The sequence below is a fragment of the Ovis aries genome, chromosome 2, assembly GCF_016772045.2.
Source record: "Ovis aries strain OAR_USU_Benz2616 breed Rambouillet chromosome 2, ARS-UI_Ramb_v3.0, whole genome shotgun sequence".
Taxonomy (NCBI): domain Eukaryota; kingdom Metazoa; phylum Chordata; class Mammalia; order Artiodactyla; family Bovidae; genus Ovis; species Ovis aries.
Genome location: NC_056055.1, coordinates 215,285,701 through 215,300,153, shown reverse-complemented (window position 1 = coordinate 215,300,153; position 14,453 = coordinate 215,285,701). Strand labels below are relative to the sequence as shown.

Sequence of the window (14,453 nt, the reverse complement as noted above, 5' to 3'; positions counted from 1 at the left end):
TTAAAAACTGATATAACCTTAAAATAGTTACTAGATTCAAATATCTTACCAAGTTAGTAAATACATGTAAATCATTTTTTAAATTTCTCTTCTTCATACAGCTCACAATTATACAAGTTTTTTTAAAAAATATTTAAATTGTTATCTTAAATTACTATTTGACACAATCCAAACTCATGAAAAGTTTTTAGTCTATGTGAAAATGAAAGTAGTTCAGTCTTGTCCAACTCTTTGTGACCCCATGGAATGCACAATCCATGGAATTCGCCAGGCAAGAATACCGGAGTGGGTAGCCTTTCCCTTCTCCAGGGGATCCTCCCAACCCAGGGATTGAACCCAGGTATCCTGCATTGCAGGCGGATTCTTTACCAGCTGAGCTACTATCTAATTATTTCCAACTCTATTCTAAAAAGGCTTCTAAAAATGTACATCATATCAGAGTATCACAAATTAGAAAGCGATAAAAATGATGGACAGGAAAACTATGACAATACATTTTTCAAACAAATCTCAAACCGCACTGAATTTTCTATTATTTCTGTCTCCTTCACAATGACTTTTTATTTGGATTAAACAAAGCACTTCCCTGGTAGGTCAGCTGGTAAAGAATCCACCTGTAGTGCAGGAGACCCTGGTTCCCTTCCTGGTTCAGGAAGATCCACTGGAGAAGGGATAGGGATACCCACTCCAATATTCTTGGGCCTCCCTGGTGGCTCAGCTGGTAAAGAATCCACCTGCAATGTGGGATACCTAGTTTCAATCCCTGGGTTGGGAAGATTCCCCTGGAGAAGGGAAAGGCTACCCACTTCAGTATTCTGGCCTGGAGAAATATATGGACTGTACAGTCCATGGGGTCACCAAGAGTTGGACAGGACTGAGCAACTTTCAAAAATAAAAAGCATACTAAAATTAAATATAAGTAAAAATAGATTTTAATGTTTTAATCAATAAAAGTTATAGCTCACTCTCTTTCTTATGTATTTCAATTTTAAAATAAATCATACTCAGAATGGCAGCCTAATTTTAAGCAAATATAAACTATATAATAATCATAAGAGCAGAGCAGTTCAGAAAGTATCAATATATATCAGCATTAAAATATCAATGAAAATGATTCTAATAAAAATTTTCAATAGAATTGCTATAAGAGCTTTACAAATTAAGTTACTCTAATTACAAATGAAAACTTCAAGATAACATTTAATTTTTTAAAAAATCAAAGTATGTGCCAGTAACACCTGTTTTGTTGATTGGTTGGTAGGCTTACATTTCTTTTCACATTTACAGACTTTATTACGCCAAGTTTAAAAAGTATAAACACTTCAATACATAGCAATGCTTATGAAAATCAAATAAGAGTTTACCCTGGTTTTCATTTTGCTGATTATCAGAAATTTCACTGTCATTCCATCCTCCAAGAGTAACCTGACAGTCTGAATAACAACGTTGTTTGTTGTTAGAACTGGTTACACACACATGGTATTTAATAGGAGCCAGGCACTTTCCTAAGGGTTTTACATGTATTAAATCATTCCATCCTCATCCCACCAATAAAGATGAACTAGTATTATCTCTGTTTTACAGATCAGGACTCAGATACACAAAGTTTCACAGTCAGGACCTAACAGAATTGGGAAACAGCCCTAGAAGTTTGGTTTTCACTATGCTATACTACATCTCTTGTTAACAAGGGTTAGCATATGGAAATTATTTAGAATTGTGCCTGGCTTGGAATAAAAACAAATGTATGTTTTTCCTTCCCTTGTTCTGGAAAGATATGAGTACCTGTGGAGGAGTCTCCTAAATCTCCCATGATCTTCTGTTAAGATGAATGGATACATAAAAGGCATTCTGAATCTTCCTCCTTTTCTAGATTTATATTTTCCTGACACATTTTCACTTAATGATATAAAATTTCCTGAAGTTTAGCTACAGGAAGTTGGCCTCTTTTTCTATGGAAAAATATATCCCTTTCTGGGAAACAATGATTGTAAGTTGATTTTGTGAGCTCAAAATGGATTAAGACCTAAATGTGCGACTGGACACTATAAAACTCCTAGAGGAAAATGGGCAGAACACCCTCTGACATAAATCACAATATCTTTTTCAATCCAAGAATAATGGAAATAAAAACAAAAATAAACAAATGGGAACTTTCAAAAGTTTTTGCACACCGAATGAAACAATAAAATGAAAAGACAACCCACAGATTGGGAGAAAACATGCGCAAATGATATGACCCATAAAAGATTAGTCTCCAAAATTTACAAACAGCTTATGATGCTTAATAGCATCAAAACAAACAGGCCACTCAAAAACTGGACAGAAGACCTGTCCTACAAAGAGAGTAAAAGTAGGCACATGAAAAGATGTTCAACATCACTAGTTATTGCTGTTCACTTAATCGCGTCTGACTCTCTGAGACCTCATGGACTGCAGCGTGCCAGGCCTCCCTGTCCTTTGCCATCTCCCGGAGTTTCCTCAAACTCATGTTCATTGAGTCAGTGATGTCATCCAACCATCTCATCCTTTGTCGTCCCCCTCTCCTCCTGCCTTCAAGCTTCCCCAGCATCACGGTCTCTTCCAATGAGTCACTTCTTCAAATCAGGGGGCCAAAGTATTGGAGCTTCAGCTTCAGCATCAATCATTTCAATGAATAGCCAGGGTTTTCCTTCAGGATTTACTGGTCTGATCTTGCAGTCCAAGGGACTCTCAAGAGTCCTTTCCAGCACCACAGTTTGAAGGCATCAGTTTTTCGGCACTCCAGCCTTTTTTACAGCTCTCACATTTGTACATGACTACTAGAAAACACACAGCAATGAATCCAGACCTTTGCAGGCAAAGTCATGTCTCTGCTTTTTAATACGCCGTCTAGGTTTGTCATTGCTTTTTTTCCAAGGAACAAGCATCTTTTAATTTCATGGCTGCAGTCAGTGTCCACTGATTTTGGAGCCCAAGAAAATAGTCTGTCACTGTTTCCATTGTTTCCCCCACTTTTGCCATGATGTTATTCAGTTCAGTTCAGTTACTCAGTCATGTCCAACTCTTTGCGATCCCATGAATCACAGCACACCAGGCCTCCCTGTCCATCACCAACTCCCGGAGTTCACCCAAACTCTTGTCCATCGAGTCAGTGATGCCATCCAGCCATCTCATCCTCTGTCATCCCCTTCTCCTCCTGCCCACAATCCCTCCCAGCATCAGAGTCTTTTCCAATGAGTCAACTCTTCACATCAGGTGGCCAGAGTACTAGAGTTTCAGCTTTAGCATCATTCCTTCCAAAGAAATCCCAGGGCTGACCTCCTTTAGAATGGACTGGTTGGATCTCCTTGCAGTCCAAGGGACTCTCAAGAGTCTTCTCCAACACCACAGTTCAAAAGCATCAATTCTTTGGTGCTCAGCTTTCTTCACAATCCAACTCTCACATCCATACATAATCACTGGAAAAACCATAGCCTTGGCTAGACAGACCTTTGTTGGCAAAGCAATGTCTCTGCTTTTCAATATGCTATCTAGGTTGGTCATAACTTTTCCTCCATTATGTTATTAGAGAAATGTAAATCAAAACTATGAGATGTCACCTCAAATCAGTCAGAATGGCTAAAATGAAAAAAAAAAAAATCCACAAACAACAAATGTTGGAGAATGTGTTGAGAGATGGGAATACTCCTTCAGTTTGTGGGAATGTAAATTGGTACAGTCACTATGGAGAACAGTATGGAGGTTCCTTTAAAAATGAAAAATAGACCTATTATAAAACCCTATAGTCCCATTCCTAGGAATATATCCAATGAAAAACATGATCCAAAAAGATACAGGCACCTCAATGTTCATTGCATCACTGTTTACAACAGTCAAGACATGGAAGCCATATAAATCTCCCTTGACAAAGAATGGATAAAGAAAATGTGGTACATATATACAGTAGAATATTAGTCAGCCATTAACAAGTATGAAATAAGGCCATTTACAGCAACATGGATGGACATAGAAAGTGTCATACAGAGTAAAGTAAATCAGACAGAGAAGAAGAAATATCAAATTTCTCAAATGAACTTACAAAACAGAAAGAGACAGGCTTAGAAAACACACTTAGAGTTACTGGGCTAAGGGATAGTTATGGAGTTTGGGAAAGTCATGTACACACTGCTATATTCAAAATGGATAACGAACAAGGATCTATTATATAGCACATGGAAATCTGCTCATCGTTTGTGCCAGCTTGCAAGGTTTGGGAGAGAATGGACACATGTATATGTATGGCTGAGTCCCTTCACTTTTCACCCGAAACTACTACAATATTGTTAATCATCTATACCCCAATACAAAACAAAAAGATTTAAGTTTGGGGCAAAAAAAAGAGGCTGAATTTGTAGGCAGTCATTTGTTTCCAGAAATTAATGCTACCCTTCATCACTAGGGCTTCCTGGGAGGCTCAGCACGAAAGAATCTGCCTGCAATATAGGAGATCTTGGTTCAGTCTCTGGGTCAGAAAGATCCCCTGGAGAAGGAAATGGCAACCCACTCCAGTTTTCTTGCCTGGGAAATCCCATGGACAGAAGAGCCTAACAGACTATAGTCCATGTTACAAAAGGGTTGCACACAACTTAGCACCTACACAACAACATTCTTCATTACTCCTCATTCCATAATAAAGTTCACAAATAAGTAAATATTCTAAAATGATCTGGATAGACTTTATAATTTAAACCAACTGCTGGCAAGATTATTGTGAGAAAGAAATGTCAAAGAAAAGCTTCTTTAACATGGCTATGTAGAGAAAAATGTAATTTGTCCTCAAAGCTTTGGAAATATTAAATAATACTTGTAACTACTACCAAAGAAAAATATTCTAGGGATGCTGCTGCTGCTGCTGCTAAGTCGCTTCAGGCATGTCCGACTCTGTGTGACCCAATAGATAGCAGCCCACCAGGCTCCCCTGTCCCTGGGATTCTCCAGGCAAGAACACTGGAGTGGGTTGCCATTTCCTTCTGCAGTGCACGAAAGTGACAAGTGAAAGTGAAGTCGTTCAGTTGTGTCCTACTCTTAGCGATCCCACAGACTGTGGCACACCAGGCTCCTCCGTCCATGGGATTTCCCAGGCAAGAGTACTGGAATGGGTTGCCATTGCCTTGTCTGATTCTAGGGATGAGATATAATACTCAGTTCAGTTCAGTCGCTCAGCCTTGTCCAACTCTTTGCGACCCCATGAATCACAGCACGCCAGGCCTCCCTGTCCATCACCAACTCCCAGAGTTCACCCAAACTCTTCTCCATCAAGTCTGTGATGTCATCCAGCCATCTCATCCTCTGTCATCCCCTTCTCCTCCTGCCCCCAATCCCTCCCAGCATCAGAGTCTTTTCCAATAAGTCAACTCTTCACATGAGGTGGACAAAATACTGGAGTTTCAGCTTTAGCATCATTCCTTCCAAAGAACACCCAGGGCTGATCTCCTTTACAATGGACTGGTTGGATCTCCTTGCAGTCCAAGGGACTCTCAAGAGTCTTCTCCAACACCACAGTTCAAAAGCAGCAATTCTTTGGTGCTCAGCTTTCTTCATAGTCCAACTCTCACATCCATACATGACCACTGGAAAAACCATAGCCTTGACTAGAAGGACCTTTGTTGGCAAAGTAATGTCTCTGCTTTTGAATATACTATCTAGGTTGGTCATAACTTTCCTTCCAAGGAGTAAGCGTCTTTTAATTTCATGGCTGCAATTACCATCTGCAGTGATTTTGGAGCCCCCCAAAATAAAGTCTGACACTGTTTCCCCATCTGTTTCCCAAGTGATGGGACCAGATGCCATGATCTTGGTTTTCTGAATGTTGAGCTTTAAGCCAACTTTTTCACTCTCCTCTTTCACTTTCATCAAGAGACTTTTTAGTTCCTCTTCACTTTCTGCTTAGTTCCTCTTCACTTTCTGCCGCAAAGGTGGTGTCATCTGCATATCTGAGGTTATTGATATTTCTCCCAGCAATCTTGATTCCAGCTTGTAATATCATGCTGCTACTGGTAAGTAGCATCAGTCGTGCGACCCCATAGATGGCGGCCAACCAGGCTCTGCCTTCCCTGGGATTCTCCAGGCAAGAACACTGTAGTGGGTTGCCATTTCCTTCTCCAATGCATGGAAGTGAAAAGTAAAAGTGAAGTCACTCAGTCGTGTCTGACTCTTCACAACCCTGTGGACTGAAGCCTACCAGGCTCCTCCGTCCATGGGATTTTCCAGACAAGAGTACTGGAGTGGGTTGCCATTGCCTTCTCCAAGTAATATATTTCCCCACAATCAAAAGAGTAGGAGGAAAAAAAAAAAAGAGTAGGAGGAAAAATACGATTTTATAATGCTTAAAAAGTATTGTCACATGGATCATACCATATGTACTCTTAAAACCCTGTAAGAGTAAATGGCACAGGAAACAAAGGAAAAATTTGGGGGGGAAAAAAGGAGACTGAGTCAGGAAGAAGAGATCTGGCCAAGACCAAAGACCTGAATGACAAAGACAAGTTTCTTGAATACAAATACCATGAATTCTCAACTACATCATACTGTTTCTACAGTGACACAACAGCAATGTACAATTTTTACCAATATTCTCAATAATGAACTCTATAATCTATGTTTTCCAAGCTCTCAAGTGTCATATTATGAAGAGATAAATCAAATCCTTTAAACAGCTCCATCCGAAGACCCTAAAGAGAAGTATAAAAGAGATACAGAGCAATAGACTCAAAGATTAAATAAACCAAGGGCAAGAGATTCATGAGACAAAAGGTCAGGAAAAGGACAAGTACCCCAAACAGGAACCAGGATCATCTTAGTAGCCACAATAGAATGTGAACAGAAAAATCTTCCCAGAAGCAACTCAACTGAAATGTGATATTGCAGTGTTACTGAAGAAGTAAATGTACTCTGAAATGTATGTTTGTATGCATCTGTCCAGCTGGCTAGCTGGCTCACAACACATGGACAAATTATCCCCCAAAGAATTCTGTGGCAGTGTTCAGACATGCATACAGCTACAGGGAGTTAAAAATAAATGAATATGGAAATTAGAAGAGAAAGGGAAACAGCAGAAGATAAAGTACAGGTCATAAGGTCTCTTGTACTTTGATATATATAAGCCACAGGTTTGAGACTAGGTTTCCCAGCAGTCAGGGTCAGACAGAAATGTAATCAGATATCAATTCAGTATTCATCCAAAGAAAATAGATGAATTTCTCAGCAGATGTACAGCAATCTCTGGTTCAGAAGCCTGAGAGAAATCATACTCTTAGGTTCTCATAAAGAGAACATTTTGGACAGTACAGATATTGATCCCCTCAGTCCTTGGGATAGCCAGAAAGACAGACTGAAGCAAGATCTGATAGAGCAACATGTGAAAAAGATTGGAAAGCACTGCTTTAGAAAGCAATACTGCTAGAATAAAAATGCACAATTCATCAAGAATTGCCTGAAAGATAAAACTTTTACTCCAATTCTAGTTTTATTGGGCAACTTTCTCATCTGTAATCTAATCTCTATCCTCCAGGAAATTTCCATACAATTAAGCTAGTCATAATTTTCATACAAAGTTATTTTTCCACTGCTTAAAATCAGTTTCTTGTTACCAAGCTGACTGAGTCCTTACAAAACTCCCTTCCCATTTATTACCTGCCTAGTTTTCCTTCAAAAAACGTCATTGAACTCTCAATTCCAAAATTCATTTTTTTTTCTACTCTATTCCCTTCAGATCTGGTCCTGCTTCTCTGCCAACTTGAGCTTTACCTGACACTTAATAATGTCCTGGTTTTCTAGTCTGATCTTGCCCAGGGTACTATCCGTAGCTACCCCCTTCCTCCCTGGCATGCATGCACAGTCCTCATCACTGCCCTCTTCCAGGCCAGGTCCTATGTTCTAGAGTCATGGCCTGGTCTCAGACTAAGGATTCTCCATATGTACACTTGCTCTGGAAGGAGTATAGTAGCACTTGTGAGCATGCACACAAGGAATTAATTCCCTGGTACTTCATTACCATGGGTGAACTAACTGGTAGTTTTCGCACTAACAGAATCTAACAGACCCTAACCTTGCAGATATTGTAGGTGAAGGGTTAATACAGCCACAATAGGGAAAGTGGAGACGTGCCTGCAAACGGGGCTCTCTGCTCGGGCTGAACGTGCTTGCAAACGAGGCATTCTGCCAAGGAGTCTGGACACAGCCTTGAGTTTAATGGTCCCTTGCAAACGAGGGAACATTTCTTTCCTGTGATAAGGAGGGAGAAATGGCTCTGGACAGACTCTGTAGTAAGCCGGAATTTCACTCTCTTTTGCTGTATGGTAACATTCATGCACATGTGCTATACTGAGAAGGCTTAGTCATACAGTCTGAAATTCTGCCCAGGGGGGCTATATAAAAGTAAACCGCAAGCTTGCTTGTGCAGTTCTTTTTCCTCTGGCCAGAGTGGTGTCTGTCTCTTGTGTATCTCATGTGTTTTGTCTTTGTGTCATTTCACTTGCAATCTCCAACATCTGGTGCCCAACGTGGGGCTCAAGTGAAACCGAAAGGGTGAGTAACCCGGGGGGGATTTTAAATCCATAGCAGGGGAACTTTCTGGAAAATCATGGGGAATTCCTCACCCTAGCAGGGGAACTTTCAGAAAATCATGGGGAATTCCTCATCATCATTACGGACACAGTACATGGAGTTAGTCAAAGGACTTCTCCACTCCATAGGCATTAAGGCCTCGACTAGTCGATTGAGTGAGCTCTTTTGCTTGGTGGAGAAATATTGTCATTGGTTTCAATATCAAAATAAGTTACAGTTAAATTTAAAGAAATGGAAAATAATTCAAAAAAATTGAAAAAAATAACATCAAAAGGGTAATATGATCCCTTTAAAGTTATGGACTTTATGTAATGCTATAACACAGGCTTTGACTTTGCTATCTGCTGATAACGAGACTAAATCTAATGCTCCAATGAAGGAAGAGGCAATTTATGAGGATGTGCCAAACGTTGGTGGGGCTTCTACGTTGCCTGAAGGCAAGGATACAGGTGAGTCTCCTCCTGTAAATGGTAAAACATCTGATAGTTCAAAATCAGATTCAGAGGCTTCTTCGGTTTCGTCAAAGGAGGGTAAAGAGATTTAAAAAATGACCCATCTATTCCAGGAATGGTAAAAATCCCATAGGGAGGAGAAGAAATCTGCGCCTTCTGCTCCTCCTTATGCTTCTCTTTTCCCCACTGAGGTTGATCGGCCGATGTGCGCAGGGAACATTGTTGGTTCTCCTTTCCTTTGTCTATGCTTCATGATGATGACTTGCCTGTTCCCCCAGTGGTTTTATTGATCCTCCACAATTATTTCCCATCCAGAGACAGCAAGATGACAACGTGATAAATATTCAATACACTCCTTTGAAATATAAATTTTTTAAAGATCTTAAAGCTGCAGTAGCACAATACAGTCCTCAATCTCCCTTTGTTTTGGCTATGCTGAAATCACTGGAAAAAGGCAAATTAATCATTCCGTTAGATTGGGAATCTATTGCCCAAGCTGTCTTGGAGGGTTCTCAATGGTCACAACTTCGTAGCTGGTGGGAAAAAAAGGCTAAAAAGCAGGCTCAGATTAATGAAAGACAAAATCCCCCTGATCCTCTCGAAGATAAGTTAATGGGAGAGGGCCATCATCGCGCTTTAAGAGAACAGGCTCAGTACTCTGATCAGGACTTACAAGTCTGCCAGGTCTTTTTATGAGCATGGCGTCGTGTGGTGCCTACTGGCCACGCCTAGCCCTCCTTTGTTAAAACAATGCAAGGCCCCAATGAGCCACATACTGATTTTCTAACAAGATTGAGGGTAGCTGTGAAACGAGCTGTAGGGAGGGATAAAATTTCAGAGATATTGTTACAAACTTTAGCATTTGAAAATGCAAATACTGAATGCAAACGTATACTGGGACCATTAAAGGGACAGGGTGCATCTATAGCTAAATATATCAGAGCCTGCTTGAGAGTAAGAGGAACACAGCATCAGGCTAATGTCTTTGCTACAGCCTTGGCCAAAGCTATGAGACCACAAAAGGGAGGTAACTGCTTCTGTTGTGGAAAACCTGGTCATATGAAAAGAAAATGTCAAAAATTAAAAGCTGATCAAGGTGCAATTCCTAAAGACAGATCTTTTGCTGGGAGAAATAAGACTCCTGGACCTTGCCGTCAGTGCAGGAAGGGGCTTCATTGGACTAATGAGAGCAAGTCTAAAACAGACAAAATGGGCAACCTGATACCGGAAAACTATCTTGCGGGCCTAAGTCCTTGGGGCCCAGGAACAATACTGGAGACTTTTCCTCCTTGCCCTCCTTCCATCCCACCTGCCCCAACCCTGTTCCCTCCCAGCAACAGTTACCAGTCAATGCCTCATTAAAAGGACCTCAAATGATGATTTCAGACTTACGGTCTGCTACTTCAGGGAGTGCTGCTGCTGATTTGCCACTAGCTGAAAATGTCCTTTTGTCACCAAGAGGAGGCATTTACAAATTAAAAACAAATGTATTCAGACCACTGCCTAAAGGCACCTTTGGCTTAATATTAGGTCGTAACAGTGTGGCTTTGAGAGGTCTAACCATAATTCCTAGGGTAATAGACTTCAACTATCTTGGGGAAATTTTGATTATGGTTTCTACTTCTACCATGCTTTCATTATTAGCTAAAAAACATATTGCTCAAATACTTCTCCTACCTTATCATCCCTTTTTGGCTCTTCCTAATAAACAAACAGGAGGATTTAAAAATACCGGGCGACATATATTTTGGAAAATGCTTATCAAAGGTTCTCACCCTGTTCTCTCCTTAATTATACAAAAAAAAAAAAAAAACTTTGAGGGACTAGTAGACACAGGGGCAGATGTTTCAGTTATTTCTTCTCAACAATGGCCCCAAGATTAAAAAAATAAAAAAGCCCTCTAATGCTGATGAGACTAGGCTCTATTACAGATGTCTGAAAGAGTACCCATCCCTTACAATGCCAATTCCATAATGAAAGATCAGTGTCTGTTACCTTTTATATTGTAAACGTACCTATTAATATTTGGGGAAGAGATCTTCTCTCTCCTTTGGGGGCTTTTGTAACGATTCCACCAAAAAACTAGTAGCCGCTGCTCAAATTCCTCTAGCACTCCCATTAAAATGGTTAACTAATACTCCAAAATGGGTTGAGCAGTGGCCATTACCACAAATAAAGCTCGAGGCATTAAAACAATTAATACAAAAACAACTCCAACTTGGTCATATAGAGCCCTCTACCTCCCTCTAAAATTCTCCTGTTTTTGTTATTTAAAAAAAATTTTTTTTAATGGAAAATGTTAACCGATTTACAAAAAGTTAATAAATGTATTAAACTTATGGGAACATTACAATTGGGACTCCCCTCTCCAGCTCTTATTCCTCAAAATTGGTCCTTAATGGTGCTAAATCTTAAAGACTGTTTTTTTTGTTTGTTTGTTTGTTTTTTGCCATTCCCCTACAATTGCAAGATAGAGATAAATTTGCTTTTACAATTCCTGTTCTTAATCATTCTCAGCCTGTTAAACATTATCAATAGATGGTCTTACCACAAGAAATGACAAATAGTCCTACTTTATGTCAAAAATTCATAGCTCACTCTTTACAATCCCTCCATCAAAAATACCCCAATTATATTCTATATTATTATATGGATGATCTCCTATTAGCAGCTCCTAGTATTGTCAAACGTGATAAATTATTTCTAAAAGTACAAGAGGCTTTAAGACTATACAATTTACAAATAGCCCCCAGACCTTAACCCCATTGGCTTTATAGAAACTTCAATTTGTTGAGTAACAACTAAATGACAGTTTTTTGACTTACTTACATGCGTCTCAACCTATTTCGTTTATAATATTTCATACCCCTTATTCTCCATCTGGTATAATTGCTCAAAAAAAAAAGATTAATAAAATGGGTTTTCTTACCTAACAGCTTTTCCAAAAAATTGACTATATATATGGATAAATTAGCCTTCCTTATACAAAAAGGTCGCCATCGTATTTTACAATTGTCAAGATATAAACCACACCAGATTGTTACTCAATTAACAACTGCTCAAATATCTCGATGTTTACAATTTAATAAAAACTGACAAATTTCTCTTGCCTCATTTCCTGGTTCATTTTCTAATCACTATCCATCATCTAAATTGATTGATTCTCTCCAGACTAACTCTATGATATCTCAATCCCCAATTTCAAATGTTCCAGTTAAAAGACCCACTATTTTTACAGATGCAAATAAAAATACTGCTAGATATTAGACTCCGAAAAGTTCCAAGGTTCTCCCCACTCATTTTCTTCTGTACAGCCCGCTAAATTGTGGGCTATCTATTTAGTTTTGGAAGATTTTTCCCCAACTTCTTATTAACATTGTTTCAGATTCTCGATATGCTGTTCTCTCTTGCCTACAGCTTCCCCATGTCTCCCTTCCACTGACCCTTAAAACAGCTATTGATAAATTGTTTTACCAAGTACAATTGCTCCTGAAGCTTTCAAAATTAATTTTCTTTACTCACATTCGCACACATTCTGCCGTTTCTAGACCCTTATCATTCAAAAATGCTACAATTGATGCCTTACTTTATCCTATAAAAGCAGCAAAACAAAAACATCTCTTACAACATACCAATTCCAAAGGGTTACAAAAATCTCATGCTATTACTCAAAAACAAGCTCAAAATATTGTTCGTTCTTGTTCCATATGTGCACCCTTTGCTTTACTGTTTACCTCACCAGGTGTCAACATAAAAAGACAACAAGCAAATCAAATATGGCAGATGGATATAATTTATATTTCTTCTTTCAGACAACAAAAATATGTGCATCATACTATAGATATGTGCACACATTTTCAATGGGCCACTACATTACATTCAAAAAAGGCTGATGCTGTTATTACTCATTTGTTATCTTGTTTTGCAGTTATGAGATTACCAATTAAATTAAAAACTGATAATATACCTGCCTACCAATCCGCAAAATTAGCCCACTTTTTATCCCAATATCATATAACTCATACTTTTGGTATTCCTTATAATAGTCAAAGGCAAGCTATCATTGAGAGAGCTAATCATACCTTGCATAAATATCTTAAAAAAATAAAAAACGGAGAACAGGAGAGATTTATGAAACCTAAAGACATTTTGAATAAAACCTTACTTACCCTAAATTTTTTGAATATTTGGAGCAAGGGAAATCTATCAGCAGCAGAGTTTCATTTTCAAGGGAAAAAAGAAGACAAGAAGATCTTGAATACGCCTATTTGGTATAAAGATAAAGAGAAAGGTTGGCTCCCAGCATCATTAATATATCTGGGACGAGGGTGTGGTTTCATTTCTGTTAATAATTACAGGTTTTGGACCCCAACGAGATTGATCAAAATCAACAATGGCTGATCCCTTTGTTCAAAAATTCGAAGAGCTTACTATGCAGAGAAGCTTTACTTTCCATACAAGGGAAGCAACACCTCCTATGTGGGGTCAAATGAAGAGGTTGACCCAGGAAGCAGAGAAGACATTAGTAAAGGCGGGGCAACCTCTGAATCCTACCAATCTTTTGCTTGCCATGATGGCGGTGGTGACACATCAGGTAATCGGTGTATTGGTAAGTAATCATACATACTGGGCATATATACCTAATCCCCCATTAGTAAGAGCAGTTTCCTGGGGGAAACCAGAAGTGCAGGTATGCACTAATGAGACCGCCTTCTTTCCCCCACCAGCTTGTGGGGAAATAAAACAACTATCTCATCATAAACAACAATATATTAGTAATTTGACCATTGCAGTGGAAGGTATTCCTTTGTGTATAGGAGGACACCCCTTTTGTCTGTCCACCAGGGAACATTCTCATCATTCCTATAATACATGGGAGGTAAAGTACAATAACTATCATTTTGCTACTTTTACTGTGCTTGTTTCCACCAGGGGCTTTAACACCTCAACAAAACTGATAGACATTCATAATAGAATACATATGTCACTATGTCCTGTTAACTTTTTTGCTCCTTCTCTAGAATCTTTGGAATGGGAATGTTGCCGAGGTAATCGACCCTTTAAAGTCATGAATTATTCTGGGTCTATCATTGTAGATTGGAGTCTAGATCATGGGCAATTCTTTAAAAAATGGTCAAATAAATCTCTTAGGTGGCATTGTGCAAATAGCACTTTGATGGGCAATGGTAATGAAACAATTAAATGGCAGCAATTTGCACTTGTCCCTCCTCAATTACCTGCACATTCAAGGAGATATTTGGAAACTATGGGCAGTTGCTGGTAATCTCACTATCTGGTCAGGAAACTATACTTTAGATAGTGGCGACTCTTCAGGTCCATTTCATGTTAATTTACACGTTAATAAATCTTATTCCACAATGGCATGTGTAAAATATCCTTTTGCATTGTTATATG

The 14,453-nt window shown here is 39.0% G+C and overlaps 1 protein-coding gene across 3 annotated transcripts in view; it reads right to left on the bottom strand.

Moving 5' to 3' along the window:
- The window catches only part of SPAG16 (sperm associated antigen 16), an 815,445-nt gene that overhangs the window by 785,701 nt on the left and 15,291 nt on the right, over positions 1–14,453 (bottom strand). The window lies entirely within an intron of this gene.